Genomic DNA, 9,300 nt, shown 5'->3' with positions numbered 1-9,300 from the left:
AGAGAGAGAGAGAGAGAGAGAGAGAGAGAGAGAGAGAGAGAGAGAGAATGAAGGGAGTCATTAAGACAGAGAGATAGAGCAGAGTAAGGAGAGAGAGACAATGGGAGGAGTAAGGGAGGAGAGGGAAACAAAGAAATAAAGAAAACGAGAAAAAAAGAGAGGGAGAAAAGAAGGGAATATTTGGTGTCCTTTGAACAGAAATTTGGAGTGATAAAAATGCTCCCCAGACTTAGGAAAGGCGTCCTAAAGCTGTTTCTCCCATGTTGTTCTTCCATCCTTCACAGTGCCTGTCTAAAAGCATTCCAGGTTGTGTAATGCCTGATCTTAGGGAGGAGTCCATTTCCCCTCCCTTCATTAATTCCTGGCCCTTCCTGATGCCACAGGGAAAAGGGAGGGGAGACCTAAATCTGAAACTTCAACAATATGTGGGCATTATTGTACTCCTGCTAAAATGTGGTATTTATTTTCATTTCAGAGGTCAAGTTTAGGTCAGACTATCCAAAGAATCATCTCTGAAGGTTACTTATTTAGGGGGAAAGAGGTTTGTGTTAAGTGAGGTTAGGCAAACACCCAAAGGCTTGTACAATTTAAGATAAATGGAAAACTTGATCCACAAAAACTTGACCCAGAAGTCTCCTTTAGCCTGGACCAATTTTGTGGTGACATTTCTTTTACTTCCTGTTTGTGACTAGACTTTCCTTGCCCTATTTCCTTTTTTTTTTTTTGGAAGGGTGGAGGATGGGGCTACATATCTCCTTTTTGTTTTCTCCCTGCCCTTTTGAAAAAGTGTTTTGAGAGGCAGGTAGGGAAAGGAATTTGGAGGCAGGGAGGAGAAAAGTAAGGGACAACGTTAATATGAAATAGGGTAAGTTGATCTAAGGATTCTTAACTTGGGGGCTGTGAATTTGTTGGTTTAAAAAAAAACCTTTGTTTTAATATAATAAGTTTCCTTTGAAATATTATATATTTTATTTTAAACATTTAAGAATATCACTCTGAGAAGAGAGCCATAGATTTTACCTGATTGTCAAAGAGGTTCATGACCCAAAGGAGTTTAGGGACCCCTGAGATTATAAACTTTTTGAATCATAGGTTTAGCTTCATTTCAGTCAACCACAAAGAATATCTGGCAGTCAGCAATGAATAATATTTGTTGAGTTCCTGACTTGTTCGGTGCTGAGAATTTATGGAGCTTATACAGGGTAAGGAAAAGGCCAGGTCTGGCTACCCACTGGTGAAGTGGAAGAGATCTCAGCAGCATGTTCTTTTCTGAATTTAGGACTTCCGGGTAGTCATTCCAACTTGACTTTCCCAGTGTGAATAGGAGATCTCCGTCCATAGACTCTGAAAAAGCTCAGGTGGCGTGTTACCAGATTTTCCCAGTAGGGGGTGCAGCTGTTCAGTAGTAATAGCCACTCCATCTCAGCTATGGTGGCCGTAGCAATGCATGAGACCCAGCAGAAACCAGGGAGCAAAGCAGGGGTCAGCAGCCAAGAGAAGCAGTAGGTTCAAAAAGAAGCACAGGCTGCAAAAAATGGAAACAGACAGTGGTGGAAGGGGAAGTGAAAACTAGGACACTAGTGTTGCTGTTGGCCAGCCAACATCCATTGCAGATCAAAATAATGCACCTTATGCTCAGATGGCACTTTGTAAACTTTCATTTCTATTATTTAATTTGATCCTTATGGTAAACTGTGAGGACCTTGGAGCCAGGAAGACGAGTTAAGATTTATTAAAAGTTCACTTGCTGACACAACCTTGTGGCGTGACTTCTCATATATAACTTTTCAATGCTCCAGGAAGACCTATAAGACTGTGAGTTGAAGAGGAGGAGCAGATCTGCATTGGTAAATGGACTTTCTTCATCCTGGAGTACATTCCCAGACAAATGAAAACAAAGGTCCAGTCTTCATACCTCTCCTCATTGTGAATTTATCATCAACAAATACAAACATTTCAATATACAAAGAATAAGGAAGAGGTATGTGTGCACACACATGTATTTTAAAACCATCAATTTCTATTACAGTTTTTTTAAAAGATTATTATCATCTATGCACATGCATATATAATAGAACAAGGCAGTAATAAGACTGATCTATTTATTTGTGTCCCTTTCTGCACTTTTTAGTTTTCTTCTATGTATTAAAAAAAAAACCTTTTAATAGTATCTATTACAACATACTAAGCTATCTAACCACGAGGAGTGCTCCCTTTTAAGAACTGTAGATCTGTATGTGTGTATATACTATATGTACATGTACATACACACACATATTCCAGAAAAACAACAAACCAATATGTTGGTGAAATGCATAGGATGTTGGACCTGCAGTCAGGAAGACCTGAATTTGAATTCATCCTCAGTAATTTATGAGTTGTGTATTCCTGGGCAAGTGACTCTTCCCCTACCTCAGTTTCCTCATCTGTAAAAAGGGGGTAATAATAGCACCAACCTCCCAGAGCTGATGTGAGAATAAAAATGAAGCAATATTTATAAAGTATCTTGCAAACCTTAAATGCTAGCTATTTTATCTGTGGATACACATTTAAATCTACATCTATAGTCTGTCACTTCTCTGTCAAAAGATATGTTTCATCATCAGTTCCCTGAAGTCACTAACTACATAGTTTCCAGGTTTCTTTAGAGTTCTATCAAAAGTTGGTTTTTTTTTGTCTTTTAAGTTGTTTTCCTTTACATTCATTACTAGTGTTGCCTTACATAAATTGTTTTCCTGTTTCTGTTCACTTTGCATTCTATCAGTTCATATAAGTTTTCCCATGTTTCTCTAAGGCTGTCACATATGTAATTTATCATGAGTCTATAACATTCCATTATATACATAAATTCAAAATTTATTTTGCCATTCCCCAAGTGATGGGCACTTAAAGTGCTGCTATAAATATTCTTGTATATATGGATTCTCTCTCTCTCTGGGATATATGCCCAATTACACTATTGTTAGGTCAAAGGGTGTGCTTAATTTAGTGACTTTTGGGGAGGGTTCCAAACTGTTTTCTAGAATGGCTGGACCAATTCGGGGCTCCACCAACAATGCATTAGTGTAACTCTTTTCCTGAAAGTCTTCCAACAATTGCTGTTCCTTGTTTGTCATCAATTCCAATCTGATGGGTGGGAGGTGGAACCACAGAGTTGCTTTAATCTGCAATTCTCTAAGGATTAGTGTATCCAATTTTGCTTCCTGCTACTTTCCAGCCATCACCAAACAGATATGAATATATTTCTCCTCTTTCCTTGGAGAAGTTGGGGATTTGGGGCACAGGGTGTTGCATATGCTGTGAGATGGGGTCACTCAATTCATTTTATATATTGGAAAGTTGGATGATAGGGGAGGGAGTAATGTAATATAAATACAAAATGCATTGATAAAATTTTTATTCTTATTGTCATGTAATCTTGGTAAATTACTGTTCCTTCTGGGTCTCAGGTTTTTCACCTGTAAACAAACCCAAAACAATAATAACAAAGCACAAGTGCTCTCTGAGATCCTTGCCAGGTTTGGAATCTCTCTACTATGACTCAATGACATACATAGCCTGTTGTGATCAGCTGGGTCTCACTGTCCCACAAACATGCCATGGGCATCTCTGCCCCATTGCTTGTATTTAATTGTTCCTCTCACTTGGAATCCTATCTTCAATCTTCTCCTCCTACCAAATCTTGCGTCTTCTTCAAAGCCTAGTAACTCCAGCCTTTATCAACTTCATGGGATTTCTGGTCTGCTTATGTCACTGAGCACCTAATTATATATTGTCTTATATGCTCACCATTGTTTCACATTGTCAATGTTCTCTTCCCAACTCAATTATAAACTTTCTGGTGCTAGAGACCAATTTTATTCTTCTTTATGCCCTGCAAAACCAAGCACCTTGGCATCATAGCAGTTTAGTAAATATTTGTAAGCTCATTGATTGACCTAAAGACTAGCCCAGGGGTGGGGAACCTTTTGACTGAATACAAACTTCATAGAACAAATCCCCTTAATAAAAGGATTTGTTCTACAAAACTTGGACTCAGTCAAAAGGCCACACTGGAGGTTCTCTCAGAGGGCCACAGGTGGCCTCGGGGTACAGGTTCCCCACTCCTGGGCTTCCCCCATCAAAAGTCTGCTTTTTGTGCTTTCTACTTTTACAACACAATAAAATTAGACCAAGATGAGGTCACAGGCTGAAGAGATGAATGTGGTCTGATATGGTCAGGAAGGGATTCATGCATGGATCTTGTAGGACTGGATCTAGACGTTGAAAAATGGACAGGATTGAAATAGGCAGAGAGGAAGAGTTAGGGTCTTGTAGATGGGATCCAGGTGCTTTTAGTAAGCCTGAGTGAGAGTCACATTCACCCAGTCTTTCAACAGTACTGCATTCTGATAATCAACTTGAAGCAGAGATGAAAGAGAAGCTCTTGGGGTTGCATAACCCCAAGTTCAGAGAGAGCCAGGAGGCTTGAGGTGCCCAAAGGAACCTTCATTGAAGATGACTTGCATGCTGACAAGTGTCTCCCTCTCTCGTCTCTCAGGAGCTTCCTCCTCATCTTTAAGTCTCAGAAAGAAAAGTTCTAACAGCAAAGAGAGCCTGAGGGCTGGCTGACAAGTTTTCCTTTCCTGGGAAAAGAGAGAAAAAACAAAATGTCACTGAGGTTTGCCTACGATTTTGTTTTAAATTTAGAATAGAATTGATCCTTTCTTTTAAAGGAAAGTTATTTAGGAGGAAACAATGTTTTGTTTTGTTCTATTTTTTTGTCTTAGATTCAAATACAGGTGAAATTCTCACAAAGCTTGGTTTACCTGTTTCTAAAGATAGATTCCTTCCTTCCTTCCTTCCTTCCTTCCTTCCTTCCTTCCTTCCTTCCTTCCTTCCTTCCTTCCTTCCTTCCTTCCTTCCTTCCTTCCTTCCTTCCTTCCTTCCCTCCATCCATTCTTACTTCCTACCTTTGTCTCTCTGTGTGTCACCAAACCTGGTATATATCCAATGTATATACAATTCAGGAACTTTTGCTCTAGGCAGATGTATGGAAACTCCCTGCCAGGACCCTATCTAGTCTAGGCAGTCTTGGAGTCAAGAAGACCTCGGTTTAATTCCTTACTCAGATACTTTACTTAGCTGTGTGACCCTGGACAATTCACTTAACTTCTGTTAGTCTCAGTTTTTTCACCTACAAAATGGGGATAATAACATCACCTATCTCTCAGAGTTATTGTGAGGACTGAATGAGATAACATGTAAAGAACTTCATGAAACTTAAATTATTATATAAATGCTGGCCAATATTGTTAATATTAATTATTTTTACACTTTAGCCAAAATTTTCTGTAAAAATTGCATTTTGTTAACACTGGTGTGGAGAATTCCTGCTGTGGAAACTCCTTTCACCAATGCATACCTGCAATTGGAAGTTGCTTGGGGTCCAGAGAACTTCTTACCTATGGTAGAAAGTTATCTGTCATGAATCACATTTTTCACTTGGAAACCCAGGAAATAATCCCTACTTAGCATCCCAATTCTTCTCTTCTTATACGCCCTTATAGCTCAGATCACCAAAGAGTTTTGCATACTCATGATTATACTACACTGCATTTGCAGCCTCTCCAGCTACAGTTCATTCCCTTGCCCACCACCTTGCAGGTTGACTCGACCCCCTATAAACTTAAGCAGGAAAGGGATGAATCATGCAAGCTGGCCAGTCATGGATGGGTTGAGGTCTTATGGATCAAGGGAAAATCCAAAATGATGATTTCACAGATATATTTTAGTATTTGGTTATGCACTTATTTATATTTGATTTTGTATTATAAATACTTGCTTTAGCTATCTTATCTCATTCCTAGACTTTAACTTCCATGCAGGCAGGAACCATATTTTTACTGATCTTTATTTCTTCCTGAGAGACTATTATGGTTCTTTGTACCTAGTGGTGCTTAATAAATGATCATATTTGGTCATTGACTGATGATCAGTACAGATAGATGGATTCATAACTGACTGACTGACAAGATTAAAATACAATGCCAGACCCCATTGGCTTGCTAAGATGGTATTGCCATAGGAAGGATGCTAGGGAGCTACTTATGGGAAAATCCTGATGACATGTGTAAGGAAAGTTCATGCGTGGACTTTCTGTAACTGGGTCCAGTTGGTTAGGAAGAGCTCCCTTCTACTGGATACATAGTCAGATATGTCAACATCTTGAAAAGCTGATTAAGCCCTGGTAATCTCTTTCCTACATTCCTGTGTGAGGAAATGAGGTTACTCCTGACTATGCTGTAAAGGAAAAGACCTCAAGACCTTCTTTCTCTCTGAGGCCACATAACTACCCCAAAACATGGCCTCCTTGATCTGTTCATTGTCTCTTTTCTATCTTTTTAAAAATTTTATTTTTAATGTATGTATTAAAACAAATATTTCTAGAACATAAAAAAGATTATTGAACATGAAACTGCAAATCTACTATGCTCAACTTGCTATTCCTTTCAAATATACAATAAAATTATCATGTAAATTTCTCTTTTTTTCCCCTTACTTTCTCCCTCTCTCCTCCCACACTGGAGATGGTTATCATTAGATACAAATAGGTATACATATGTAAAATTATTCTATACAAACTTCTATTTATCAGTTCTTTCTCTGGATGCAGATAGCATCTTTCTTTATATGTCCTTTATCATCAATTTGGGTACTGATAATAGACAAAATAACTTATTCAGAATTGTTCTTAAAACACAGTGTTCTCTTGGTTCTGCTCATTTCACTCTACATTTTTTTTTTTGCTTTTTGGAAGGGGGAAGGCAGGGCAATTGGGGTTAAGTGACTTGCCCAAGGTCACACAGCTAGTTTTGTGTTAAATGTCTGAGGCCAGATTTGAACTCAGGTCCTCCTGACTCCAGGGCTGGTGCTCTATTCACTGTGCCACCTAGCCGCCCCCACTCTTCATTATTTTGTGCAAATATTTCCATGTTTTTCTAAAGTCATTGAACTCATCATTTCTTATAGCACATTAGTATTCCATCACAATCATATATCACAACTTATTTATCCATTACCCAATTGATAGACATCCCTGAAATTTCCAATTAGAAAAAAAATAATAAAATTCATTTGGAAAAAGCAAAAAGTCAATAATATCCAAGGAAATAATGAAAAAAAGTGTAAAGGAAGGAGGTTTAACAGGACCAGATCTTAAACTATATTATGAGGCAGTAATTGTCAAAACGATCTGGTACTTGCTGAGAAATAGGAAAGGTAGATCAATGGAAGAGTACACGTACATTTTACGGTAGCAAATGAGCCTAATAATCTTGTATTTGCTAAGGGTGAAGACTTCAGGTTTTGGGGTAAGTATTCATTATTTGGTAAAAATTGTTGGGAAAAATAGAAAGCAGTATGGCAGAAGTTGGGCATGGACCGATGTCTCACATTATTTACCAAGATAAGGTTAAAATGGATACATGACCTAGATATAAAGAGAGATTTTACAAGAAAATTAGAACACGGAGCACATTACTTATCAGATTTATGGCTAGGTGAACAATTTATGAATAAACAAGAGATAGAGAGCAACTTAGGTAGAAAATGGATAATTTCAATTACATTTAATTTTTAAAATTTTGTACAAATAAAGCAAATATAGCCAAGATTAGAAGGAAAGCAGAAAGTTGGGGAAAAAAATTTATAGACACTTTATCAGATAAAGGTCTTATATCTAAAATATACAAAGAATTTTGTCAAATCTATAAGAATGAGAGTCATTCTCCAGTTGATAAATGGTCAACGGACATGAACAGGCAGTTTTCCAATGAATAAATCAAAACAATTTCTAGTCATATAAAATGCTCTAAATCATTATTGATTAGAGAAACATAGATTAAAACAACCTTGAGATATCATTTTACACCTACCAGATTGGTTAAAATGATAGAAAGAAAAATAACAAATGTTGGAGATGATGTGTAAAAATTGGGACACTAATTCATTGTTGGTGGAATTATAAAATGATCCAACCATTTTGGAGAGCAATCTGGAATTATGCTCAAAGAATTATTAAACTACCTATACCCTTTGACCCATCAATTGATCTATTGATGATTAGGGAAATAGATGATTAGGGAAAGAGAAAAAAGAACCTATATGTTCTAAAATGCTTATAGCACTTCTTTTCTATTCTAGGTGTAGGGAATGGAGTCTCCAATCTGGGTTAGGAGAACAAGTTGGCCTTCTATCACTTTTTTTTTATCATATGTAGGTGCAGAAAATGGAGTCTCCAACCTTGAGAGTTTCCAAAGTTGGGAATGTGAACTACTTTTAACAAATGAAAAGGTCCTAATGTCATTTCCCAGGAGGCCATATGATCTTGGTTGCAGATGAGGAAGGCTCTATGGACCTTCCCCTTCCATTATTGTTATTTTAATAAAAGCCATGAGAAATGGAGTCACAAATGTAACAAATCAATGGCCAGAGCTGACTCAAGCCCTTTTGAAGATGCCGAACTAAACAGTTCCGGATGCAGCCAGTAGAAAAAGCCTCCTCCCCAGGTGCATGGTGGGCCAACCAGAACCAGTTACAGAATATCTATGCATGACATGTCATCTTGATTCTCTCAGAAGCAGCTAGCTTCCTAACACCCTCCTTGTGGAGAGCTTAACAAAATGATGGGTCTGCACATGTGCTAGACCCTCATTACATACTAAGTATTGATCAAGATTAACTTGGAGGGATATCTCTATTGATATGCCACAAGACTCCTTAGTTCTTTTCAGCATTTTCATCAATGACTTGGAAAAAGATAAAAGGTATGTTTACCAAATTTGTAGATGCTACAAAATTAGTAGGGATATTTAAGTGGTTGGGTGACAGGTCATAAGATAATACTTAAATCCAAAAAGATTTGGAATTATGCCCTGAAATCAAGATAAAATTTAACTGACATGAATATAGAATCTGGACATGGTTTAAAAAAACTTTAAAAGTCAACCATACAAGAAAAGATTGGACAGCTGTTCATGCAAAAAACACAATTGTATGAGTTTTAAGTAATTGCAAGTTAGTATGTTTAGATATCACTGTCTTCCTGGTATAATACCCCATCAGAAAGGAAAACTTCAGTAGAAACTTATTAGCTGTGTACTATACCACTAATCTGGGAGCCAGTCTCTCATTCCAAGTTATTTTTTTGGGAAATTGTGACTGGCTCTAGTATCTATCCCAGTCCATGCAGCAACCCACACAAGAAACAGGACTGGTTGAGGCTCCCCCAAGACCTCCCTGTCTGCACCTAAGCTTTGA

At 37.7% G+C, this 9,300-nt stretch overlaps 1 long non-coding RNA gene across 1 annotated transcript; it reads left to right on the top strand.

The window, feature by feature from the left end:
- Positions 1 to 748: 748 nt before the first annotated feature.
- Positions 749 to 8,445, top strand: LOC138146556 (uncharacterized). The gene is made up of 3 exons (XR_011164524.1): positions 749 to 865; positions 1,800 to 1,981; positions 8,185 to 8,445. It is a non-coding gene; the product is annotated as an uncharacterized lncRNA (long non-coding RNA).
- The last annotated feature ends 855 nt before the right edge of the window (positions 8,446 to 9,300 follow it).

This window comes from Petaurus breviceps, unplaced genomic scaffold (assembly GCF_028583685.1).
Source record: "Petaurus breviceps papuanus isolate PSGF00001 unplaced genomic scaffold, PetGlider_PUasm1.0 140, whole genome shotgun sequence".
NCBI classification, from domain to species: domain Eukaryota; kingdom Metazoa; phylum Chordata; class Mammalia; order Diprotodontia; family Petauridae; genus Petaurus; species Petaurus breviceps.
Note: the sequence above shows the minus strand (reverse complement) of the source record. Positions and strands in the feature narration are given on the sequence as shown.